This window comes from Bubalus kerabau, chromosome 1 (assembly GCF_029407905.1).
Source record: "Bubalus kerabau isolate K-KA32 ecotype Philippines breed swamp buffalo chromosome 1, PCC_UOA_SB_1v2, whole genome shotgun sequence".
In the NCBI taxonomy this organism is placed as follows: Eukaryota; Metazoa; Chordata; class Mammalia; order Artiodactyla; family Bovidae; genus Bubalus; species Bubalus kerabau.
This window is the reverse complement of record NC_073624.1, coordinates 160,399,043-160,411,292: the sequence shown is the minus strand read 5'-3', so window position 1 is coordinate 160,411,292 and position 12,250 is coordinate 160,399,043. Positions and strand designations below refer to the sequence as shown.

Genomic DNA, 12,250 nt, shown 5'->3' with positions numbered 1-12,250 from the left:
TTAATTTTCTGGTGAAGAAAAGCAAGTCACTCTCTATAACTATAATCATTAAGCTGAAATAAACTCTTTGAGTCCAAAAAGGTAAGCATTCTGGTTAAAACATTTAGAAAGATGCAGTGTTAAAAGTATGTGAAAGAATTTTCTGTAAACCATCATTGATATTTCAGACTGAGCCAGAGTAGATATCAAATTAAAAGATAATTGATTTTCAACACTTTCTAAGTGCTCCTTTTCCATGGTTCTAAAGGAAATCATCTGGCCTTGTGCAGGAAACATAAAACACACAGAAATAACCAAACATTTTCCTTACAAACCACACACAAAGTCGGATGGTTTGCAGTAAGGAATTGGCACATTTTCTATAAGTGATCAAGTATTAATTTAATTGTTTATAGCACACCAAATCTAGATAATTATCAAATTTCTTAAAAATGCAAGACATACTGCCTGAGAAAACTAGACCAACAGAATATTAGAAATACCACACTTTTTAAAATGTACAACAGAGTTTCAATGTTCCATGTATAAGTCAGACGGTATAACTAGAAGTTTATCTGTCTGGCACAAGTTGAGGAGTATGCAAATTGTTGAAAAACAAATGCTTGCTTAAGTCATGAACAATATAATTTATTCAGAACACTTTGGCTGGTCATGGTAATGACTTGAAAAATAGTAACAGAAGATGATTCTGCATAAAGTTGTCTTAAAATTCATGTGACACACACCCATCCACACACAGATATACTCGTATTAACCATGATGTTAGCACGGATGATTACTGAGAAACTATAAATAGATTTTGAATTGGAGATGAACAAAGAGTAGCTGGAAGCAAGACCTCTAACATATGAAATTTAAAAGAATGTTGAAAAAAATCACAAAAGGTCTCTTCTAGTTTCTTGTGAAATGAAACTAGAAGAATGAATCTTGAATATTTTAAATGATCTGAAGTCAAAATATTACCAATAAGCCATATTGTCCCATTTGTTATCACCTGAGAAATCCTGCATTCAAACTTGATTTATAGTCATTTTACTCATCTGACCTATTATTAAATGCATCTGTTCCAGAAATACAGCCAATTATTTCTCATAATTCTTCACATGTCTTATTATAAGAGGTAAAAGCTTTCTGCTTAATGAAATTTCACTGGACTTGAAAAAATTAATTTCTTCTCACTGTAATGATAAGTGTTGGAGATGCACATGTTCTTAATTAACTTCACATTGATAAAGGAGGGCTTCCTTAGACATAAGGGCTTAACTGATATTTGCCATGGAGGGGAGGTCATGAGCAAGAATCCACGAGCTTCAGTAAGATGAAAGCAAAACAGAGTGTCACCCCATCTGGTGAAACAGAAAGCATGCGTTTTCAATTCCCTGTTTTTATTAGTATCGGAAGAAACTTGTGACGAAGTCATTGTGAAATAAGGTATTTGTTAAAAATGAAAATTAAAAAGCATGATAGGATATGATCTGGTACCTACCTTATGCACTCCTTGGGTGGTCACACACTCCAGGAGAGACAGTGGGCTGCCTGCAAGGATAAGCATCAGGCCAAGGATGGGCTAGTGGAGCAATGCTGTTGACTGATAACCTAATCAATGGCCAGAGCTGCTTCTCCTTCTTGGTCATAAAATTCCTTTGGTTTACAGGAGGCTCGGCCCTTTCTCCAACCCTAAGGTTGAACCTGTGTTAAGCTAAAGAAATCCTGTCAAGAACTTCCTTGGTGATCCAGTGGTTGAGACCTCACCTTCCAGTGTGTGGGGGGGTGGGGGTGGGGGGAGCGGGGAGGCAGGGATGTGGGGGGGATGGGGCGGGGGGGATGGGGGGGAAGAGGATGATGCAGGTTCAGTCCCTGGTTGGGAGTTGGGATCCTATATGCCTTGTGGCCAAAAAAGAACATAAACAACAGAAGCCAATGTGTAGAAAATTAATGAAGACGTGAAAGAAAGAAATTCTACCGGCATCATTACTCTTGTCCTTAAAGAATGGGCCTATGGCATGACACCCATCACTGAGCCTATGGACACTGCCATCTTCCTAGCTGCTCAGAACTGTGGCAGCATCTTGGAAATTGAGTAGATCAAGTCAAAGATAGTTAACTGTTCAAAACAGCTCAGTGTGTTCTTTCCAATGGCTTTGAGCTATTAAATTGAATAATTCTGGAGTCATTTATCCCTGGAGTCTCATCATTTGAAATCAATCAAAGAAACAAACAAAACCCCCAAAACCTTGCTATGACAATATATTTTCATGTGTTTTCTGTTTCTGGAAACATCCTTAGTCATATAACAAGATAATGTGTTATTTCATTAATTCATTTCTTTTCTCACTTATTCATTTAACAAACCTATACTGTGTTGCCTACATTACCCAAGATGCTGGCATTTTAGAAAACAAAAATAAGCATATTGATAGTGCCTTATCCTTTAGAATATAGATTGGAAAGTACTTTCCATAGAATATTTCATTATTTTTCTATCCCAAATTAAACCCATCTTTAGGAAATTGAAGTTGAAAGAGCTTGCACCTTGCAGAAAATTAGAGTGTTGAGCAATTGGACTTCTGATTTTAAGTAAGGCTGTCAAAACCTCCGTACCTGCTTCATCCCTTATGAGTCACATGTTCAGGCCCTAGCTTCACTATGCTCAGAAGTCATTCTGACCTGATTACAAATCCCAAAGCTTTCTCTGTCGTGGAGGCATCAGCAGAACCTGCAAGTCATGAAATTCATAGAAATCAACCAGCATGGTCACGTAAGCTTTAATTGTACAATCCTTTGGGATGTAAGAAGAAAATAATAGAACTTGTAATATATTCATTTCTAATTTTTTTTCTTTAAATTATTTAATGTTTATGTATATTTTATAATATTCACAAGATGTTACTTCTGTCAGGCATAGACAATTCATAGACAAGCACACATATATTGATGTTACATACTGGTAGCATTTTTACTTATGGGGTTGTGTGATCAAAATATTTGAAGATCAGTGACCTAATTTCTTCTGAGTGCAGATCGGAGAGTGGCATCCCTACACGATGGCTCTGCTTTACGGCATGAATGTTTTACTAATTCTAAGACATCAGTATTCGGCTATGACCTGCAAGGTGCACTATCCCACTACCTACCCTGGATTACCCAGCTCAAGTTCACAACTTCTTTGGAAAACCATCTCCTTATCATTGGGTGGCTATAAAAAAAAAAATAAGCTAATTTATGTGAAAGTTTCTAAGTTGCAAAACACTATAAAATGTGTTAAGTTTAAGCCAGTGGCTGAAATTAAAGTGCTTGGAATCACAGTGACGGGAACTGCTTCTTATTGAACACTACTATTTGCTTTTCGGAGACTGCCTCATTGAGTCTCCACAAAATGTCAACGATCGCAGGACAAGCGTGCTTTTGCATTTGTGTGCTTATGCACATGGTGTTTTTCATTTGATCCTTAGGACAAATCTCAAAAGTGTCAGTTTGAACTGTAAGAAACTGCTGCTTTCCTAGCTCAGTCAAACATCAGCAATTTTATATGGTTATAACTTATAGGAAAATGATCATTTTATACATGAGGAAATGGGAACCAAGCAAATTGAAGTGACTTGCCCAAGAGTGAAGACCCAGCAAGTGGAACACCTAGCATGAGAATTCATGTCTTCTACCTGTCTCAACACGCCCCTCCTGCATGCTGACTACATGACGATCTTGCAATTTCAGGGACCTAAAAAGTAGACAGCAAACATTCTGACAAACTCAGCATTCTTTGTCACCCCTTAGGTCCTCGCTGAAGGGGCACACTGTTCTGCATTTCAGAGCAAGAGGTGTGTTAACAGTTCCTCCAAAATATGCTCTATGTAGCCAATCTGCTGTTCTGTCTCCAAAATCTATATTAAGTAAGAAAAGTTAAATACTATGTCATATCAGGTGCCACCACAATAGCTAAGTGCATTTTAGAAGGCTGTGCACACTCAACTGAATTTTACACTGGATTGCTGATGGCCTCCTGCATTTAGGTAAGTATTATTTCCAGCCAGTCCTAAAGAATAGTGTCTCATCAGCCCCATACAAGAGTGAAAACCACTAAGCAAAAGCCCTCATCTCTGCCAGACAGTGATTTTTAGAAATCCTGCTCAGTCTCAGAAGACTCTCTTGGCTACCTGAGAGCAGGCAGGATGCATATTCTTATTCACCCACTCATGGGATGCCATTTTTCTGCCAAGGATGCCTTCCTACTCTCTGGAGCCAAATTAGACTTTTCCTTAGAAAACAAAACAAACAAAATGAGAGAAGAAAGACTTCACTTCAAACATCTTCCTTATCTTAACATCCTGCATTTACTGAGAAGCTGTTTGAAATTCTTATGTGCTGCGTGCATGCATACTAAATCACTTCAGTTGTGTCTGACTCTTTGCAACCCCATGGACCATAGGCTGCTAAGCTCCTCTGTCCATGGGATTCTCCAGGCAAGAATACTGGAGTGGGTTGCCATGCCCTCCTTCAGGGAATCGTCCCAACCCAGGGATTGAACCTGTGTCTCTTATGTCTCCTGCATTGGCAGCGGGTTCTTTACCACTAGCGCCACGTGAGAATCCCTTGAACTCCTTATATAACTCATTAAAGAAAAGGAAATGAAGGACTAAATTTCTAAATTGTGTTACATTTGAGCAAAAAGTCCTATAGTTTAAAGCTTGGCTTTAATGGCTTAAACTTGAATCATTGGTTTGCTTTTAGAAATATTCATAATTCATTCCAAACATTACAGAAAAGAATTAAAAATACAGGTGATAAACAGGATGCCCAACATTGTGTTTTAGAAGTATTCTTATTTAATTTCATCCACTAAGGAAACTGGAAGGAAGACCATCTGGATTTTAGGAATCTAATAAATATTAACATTTATCAAGTTCCATATTTATGGCAGTTTGTTAATTAACTCAAAAGGTCATTTCTGGAACTCCTATGATTGTCTAAGTAAAAAATGATGATGGATCCATTACCCTATACCAAGACATGCAGTTTGTCTTTACCAAGTACCAATGAACAACACAAATACTTAGTTTCTTACTGGAAGTCTCTGCATTAATACCAAGGAGCTATTTTTGAAGATAATTATGAAATATTTGCCTATTATTGCAGACAAATCAGTATGTGCATAAATCTGAATGCTCAATTTTAGGGAAGGTTTAAAATGTGTATTCATGTGTTTTGACAATACTTGCAACCTTAAACAGGTTGCCAGTTTGATATTGTGTTCATTCAGGGTGTTTTCTCCCCTTGCATTTAGCTTCCTTTTTGATTTTTGGTCTCACTGCCTAGCTTTTGGCACAGTGAGAAAGCAATTTTCTCCAGAGTCAAAATTAGTACTGCATCATGAATTATTCAGCTCGACACATTGCTTCTTGCAGCACCCTGTGCTCTTCCAACCACAAAGTTTGAAGTCTTCCCTTTCACACACTCCAGTCTCCATTCAGTCCCCTGCCCTTTACTTCTCCCCCCTCCCAAAATGGCCACCCAGCAGGCTGGCACCCTGGCACCCGGCTGAATTTGTTGTATATTTAAATTTCAAGTCACATAGCCGCCTTCTAGCTGGAGTGCTTCAGAGTGCAATCACATGAGGCAGGCTGTTTCCATGTAAAACAACTTCAAATAATTTCTGAGATGGAAGTCAGCCTTCAATAACTTCACCTTAAAATAGACTCATTGAGAAGAGTCTGACCAAGCTTTGGATGCTTAAATAAATGTAATATTAACTCTATCTTTTAAATCTTTATATTTGGTACATTTAATGTTCTCTTTTCCTCTATACCAAGACTCCGACTTGGATATGTTGTAGTCATATTTCAGTTTTCCCCCTGTTACTTCTCCATTTTCTCAGGAAAATTTTCTTTCTACACATATTAAATATATATTTATCAGTATTGATACATATTATATATAATAATATATATTACATATCAATACATAGTGTACATATATACATATATGTATACATATACATATTGTATACATACATGTACATATACACGTATACATACATATCCATATTATATATATATACATATATACATGATACATATTATATATCAATACATATTGTACTTCTTTTCCTCCTTGAAGTAATCCAAATCTTATTATGTTTATATATTTTAAGTATATATTCCTGCTGTTCTCATTAACTACATTTACTTATGAAATTGTCATAAAGCCACACTTTTCAAGTAACCCAAGGTTGACTTTGCCAGGGGCAAGGTTCGGAGCTTCAGCCTACCTAGACACATGAAATAATGTGAAACTAAAAGGATTTTAGACCAAATTAAATCAAAAGAACATAAGCGTAAAAGTGATCAAATAACTGTCATTTAGTCACTGCTATGCCCAACTCTTTGCAACCCCATGGATCATAGCCTGCTAGGCTCCTTTGTCCACAGGATTTCTATGGCAGAAATACTGGAGTGGGTTGCCATTTTCCACTCCAGGGTATCTTTCTGACCCAGGGATCAAACCTGTATCTCCTGCAGCTCCTGCATGGCAGGCAGATTCTTTACCACTGAGCCACCTGGGAAGCCCTATTGAACTGTCTTAAAAATGTACTCCTGAGATAATAATTCCATTAAAAGATGCTCCAGAATGCAAAGTACTAATCTATACTTTTTTGTTCTAACTAATAGATAGGGCTTATACTGCTCTTATAGAGTTATTCAAAATTCAGTGGTTATATTGTATCTTTGGGTGAAACAATTTTCTGATCACCCAATTTCAGGGAGTAGGGATGATTTATTAAATAAACATAATCATTAAAGTACATAAGTCTACTTATACATAAATGATGACTGACAGATGTTGTTAACTCAACAGTTTTCTATTCAAACAGATTTAATTGGGATAAGACAGGCCTCTTTAAATTAGAAAATATATCATATTCCTTTTAAGAGAGATGGTTTAATATGTATGTAAGCTTCAGAATTTAAAACACTGAAAATATGTTCAAAGGAATATTGATTTTGATAAATAGATGGCATTTGACTCAATTATGTTGGCCAGTGGCATGCTATATGCAGCATTTTACTGTGGTTGCTGAAAAGATTAATTTAACTGTGTGCCAAGATTCGGAATTGATATCCTAAAATTTCCAATGCTGCAATGTTCAAATTGCATTTTAACAGATTCCTTGAAGATGTTAACTTTGTAATTCTTGATTTACACTTCCAAGTGTGATTTTACAGTTTAAGTAATCAGTGTTTCTCAGCCCACCGCCCTTCTCCCCCTATCTTATCTCCATCTCTGCTCTCAATGTCATGGAGCTGTAAAGAAGAGAGATTCTGGTGCAATCCCTGGGGGTTAGCTGATGAGCAGGGACCATATGTTCCTGACTTTCTTCAGAGATTACTGTGTATTACATTGACAGACCAACTCCCCCAAACAGTTCTGGAAAACTCCGTATTACAGAAACAGCTTGCTAATGAGTCGTGGTGGCAGTTGCCATATTTTAGTAATATTTATTAAATTGTTATGAGGCACGAAACTGTATTGCTTTATCTCTGTGATGAATTAGTTAAAAGCTAGAAGGTTTTGTTTTTGAAAATAATCTTTCTCTTTTTCCCAAATATGTATTTTAAATATTTTTCCTCCTATTACTGATATTCATTTAGGGAAGACCAAAGAACAAAGATTCTCAAACGTATTTTTGAATGTTCTTTTATCTAATTGACAAGACGAAGAGCAAGATGGGAAAGTATTATAGTTAAGGGCGTGGTGTACTTTTCTGTGCTCCAGCCTCTTCTGAGAGTTTTAGGTGACAGAATGAAAGTAAATGAAACGAAAGTGCTTCATAGTCAACACTCGTGGCAAGGATCTATTTTCATATTTACAATTTTGTGGGTCGTGCCAATCACTTATCAAGGTATACAATTTTAAATATCTGACTATACTAGGAATGGAATACAGATATAATTCTATGATACCATTCCCAATTGTATTTAAAAGACTTTCAATTTTATTCAAGCATTGTTTAATCTAAAACAGACCAGAAAGGCTTAGCATATTAGTTAGAGCTATCGCCTCTCTTCAGATGAAACTGTTTGATTCATTCTTATGTAACTCATATCTATGAGACTAAAGTAAGTTAAATAAGTTCCTTATGGCTGTTTCCTCATCTATTAAATGATAATAATAATTGTTACTCTCTGATTGTGTGTGTGCTCAGTCACTCAGTTGTGTCTGACTCTTTGAGATACCATGGATTATAGCCCACCAGTCTCCTCTATCCATGGAATTTTCTAGGCAAGAATACTGGAGTGAGTTGCCATTTCCTACTCTCATAGTTTGGGTGAAATGAGATAGTGCATATAAGGTGTTCTGCAAAAACTCAATGACCAAAAAATTCAAGCAATTTTAAGCCAAAAATCAATAGATGTTAACTATTCTTTAAAGTGGTAATTTCCTTACACATCTTTTCTAATTTTACAAAAATTAAAGCCAGCTGGTGTTTATTGAGAACTTCCTACATGCCAGGGACCATTCTAAGCATTTTATTTGTATACATTTTATTTGTTCAAATGATTTGTTTATCATTTGAACCTCACAAAATCTCTACAGGTAGGTATGTTATACAGCCCATATTATGAATAAGAGGCCAAGAGGTAGAAAAGAGATATTAACTTTCCCAAGCTCACCCACTAGCAAGCGGCCCATTCTCTGTACTACCAGAGTGGTAGCCATTCCCTTCTCCAGGGGATCTTCCTGACCCAGCAATTGAACCTGGGTCAACAGCATTGCAGGCAGATTCTTTACTACCTGAGCCTACAATAAAGCCTCCCCTCTCATACTACTGAACTTTAAGTGTAAGTAAATATACATTTTCTCCTGGAGATCTTGGGATTTCTTTCCTAATTAATAAAAACAGAAGGTATTTTTAAAATGATTGCTGAAAATAATAATTCACCCAATCAGCTACTCCGTCTTTCAGCTGGACAATTACATTGTTTGCCTAATGCTGTCAGACTATCATCAGGAAAGAACCAGAAACATCCATATTGGAGCAATCCTTAAAGGTCATTTAGTCCAGCAACCCATCTGGAAAGCCTATTGCTTCTCCAACATGTTCCCTCCTTCCTTTTGTCCAAAGCAATTAGGAAAGCAGAAATGTAGATCAAAGGAGTTAACATCCAGGACCAGCAACTACAAAGCACATGAGCCAACTAGTCAAGGGCATGAACCTCTCCCAGCCACAATTTCCTTCCTTTTAACATGGAATTAATAATGACAATGTCACAGTTTGGTTTGAGGCCTAAACTAGACAAAGTATGGGAATATATCTTTCAAATGTGTCATGTGATTAGTTTTCAAATATGCTTCTATTTTGGGCATAAAAATGAGCATGAATTTACAGATGAAGAAGAAATTTAGAATACATAAAAAATAGATAAAAATATTTTAATATGTATCTTGGTGTAAAGGTCACTGAAACGGCTACAAAACAGAGTGCTCATTCCAAGCATCTGGACACTGGGAGGCGAACTACAATTTCAGCAGCCCAAAGGGAAAGCCAAATGGAAAGCAGTGAATGGTCTTCAAGGGTGGTTCAGTCTGGACATAATAACCCTGGCATTGGGGAGATAAGAAGAGATGGGGGACTCTGTCTCAGGAGACAGGACCACTATTCCTGCAACATGTTCATTTCTAGACATGCTGCCTGTGGATTATCAAGGCCTCCCATTTTAGCCATATCTTCTGCCTGCCATTGTCCGTTTCTGCAGTTTACTAGAGATTTCAGCAGAGGGTCAGCTGGGGAAAATGAAAATAACTGGCTATTACACCAATGATAACCATTTGTTTAGCAAATTGTCAGGCTCTGGTGGGGAAGAGGCCAAAGTATTGTCTAAAGGTGGTCATGGAGATTTTATCTCTTCTAAATCTGTTAATTTCTGAAGCAAAGGAGTGAGCAATAATGGAGAAACTGAATATTTGAAAATGCAAAGTCAACCAGAGAAACAAAGGTGTCTTAGAAGTGAAAAGAGCAAACAGCAACATATTCCTTAGGAAGAAAGGTCTTTAGTTTCTTAGATATACCAAGGTGTCAAAGAAGCAAAGAGATTTTAGGAAGAAGGAAGAAAAGCACAGACCTTCATTGAATGGTGTGTGTGTGGCTAATAGAAGCTTAATCAGTAGGTTTTAGAATAGAACATTGGAATGAGAGAATCACTAGGAATAAAAATACTACTGAGTAATGACTGAGACCCAACTGTGATTACAGAACACAAGTAAGGTGTGATTGATTCAAAGGCAGAAAGAGCAAAGAAAGAATTTCTGGAGTTGAAAAACAGATGTAGTAGAAAGTAAGGAAAGAAAGTAGAAACTACAGATTTGTGAGGAAGGAACCAGTTAAACTGTTGTGCTGAGGTTGGAAAGGAAACAAGTATAATACAGTGATGATCAGGAACACATTGCTCTAAAACATCCTTCTCTTCCTTCTCTTCATAGTGGCTGTGCAGCATCCAATGCCTCCTGGTAACCTCAGTCCAATCCTCCAAGACTGGTAGAAACATGAGCATGAATGCCTAAACTTTATTTCTTCATGATCTCTCACACCTGCCTGAATTTGTCATCTCTGACCATGCCCCTCTCGCAAAAGTCCTTCCTGAGCTGTCTTTGATGATACTGTGTTAGTTCTTACTAAGCCTTCTTGGTCTGTCTTTATGACTTTTTCTTTTTGCTTCCATGTTTGTGGACATACCTAAGAGTCTGCCGTTTGCTGTCTTTTTTTCCACAGAACATCTTTCCAACAATTCTTACTTACTTGTTCCTCTACGCCTGGCACATTAAACCAGGCTGCTGTTAGTTAAAGGAACAGGTGGAATGCAGAAGAATGACACAACTGAAATCTGCAGGATTGGACTTAACTTCACATGTAGAGGAAGAGAGCGAGTCCAAAATGATACTGAAGGTCAGAGTCTGAGCAAACTGGAAGATGATGATGTTACCTGTAAATGTAAGGGCATCAGGTTGAGAGGTGAAGTAACCCACATGGCTGAATTTGACATAATGTTAAGTGTCCTCCGAGCTTCTCATATATACATCTTTAATATCATCCTTCTGAGTTAATGTCCACATCACACTGACCTAATTTACACCTCCATCTCTGCCACAGACAATGCTGTGCTCAGCAAATCTCATTTCTTTCCCACCTCTAGGTCCACAAGAAGACTACATTTCAATGATGTTGGAGCCGTGTGACTAGGTTCCAGTATCTGCCCATATAGGACTGACCACAAAACACTGTTCAAGTGTCCACAGTCTGCCTTTACTTCTGCAGCAATCTCAGAGTCCACATCTTTCATATGGTAGCATCACAAGATGGAAGGAGCTTGAATTAGCAGCCTGCTTTGAGAACATGTGTCAGAATCCTAGTGGATAATAGACTGAAACACTGAAAAGGAGGCAGAGGAACAAATTACAGAGGTGAGAACTCCTTACTGAGAGCAGCGAAGAATGATGCAGCACCCAAGGGCTGCAACAGTGAGGAGGCATTCCCACTCTCAGGCCTGAAGAGGCAAATGAAGGATAGAGATTCCAGAACCCAGAGACAGAGATGCATGTCACAAGAGTATAGAATTTCTCTTTAAAAGGAGCACACTACCAGCAGAGGGAGCGGTGCAGAAATAAAAACTCCAACCTATTCCCTTCAGCTCTTCAGTCATCTTGGGCTGTTGTTGGAGAGAGTTCAAAACTGTGCTTCATGTCAGCAGAGCCATTTCTGTGAGCAGGTCAATGCACCCCACCATTGTTAAATGCTTGACCCATTCAATCTGCATTGTTCTTATTCCTAATTGTCCACCAAGGAATCTTCAACTTTTGATTCTCATGACTGGATTTTCCATGGTAGTACAACCTCCAGTAAGAAAGGGGCATAAACATAAGCATATTACTATGTTTGTTTATTTTATATTCTAATTTATTAATCCTGCCTACTGATTTTATATATTTCTTAAAATCTTTGTTAATGTTAGACCACCTGTGAAAGATTATTCTTTATTTGCAGACAAAGTCATATGTCTAAGCAATGCTACCATAAAAAGTATCTCCAAAGACAGTGACATGACCTTCCACAGTGTCCATATATTGCCATTACTACGCAGAAGAGAGTAACTTACTTTCATTTTTAAACCCACATGTCTATCAATAGGCTAATATTTAAAGAACGGTTAAAGAAAATGTCACCCCCCCCCACACACACACACACACCACACAGGAATAC

General features: G+C 37.6%; 1 protein-coding gene and 1 long non-coding RNA gene across 5 annotated transcripts in view; one reads left to right on the top strand and one right to left on the bottom strand.

Annotated features, from left to right (window-relative positions):
* Nucleotides 1–12,250, bottom strand: part of NRG3 (neuregulin 3) — a 1,228,440-nt gene that overhangs the window by 861,668 nt on the left and 354,522 nt on the right. The gene's annotated exons all lie outside the window — the stretch shown is intronic.
* Nucleotides 2,644–11,378, top strand: LOC129621424 (uncharacterized). The gene is made up of 3 exons (XR_008699350.1): nt 2,644–2,758; nt 3,021–3,113; nt 10,766–11,378. It is a non-coding gene; the product is annotated as an uncharacterized LOC129621424 (long non-coding RNA).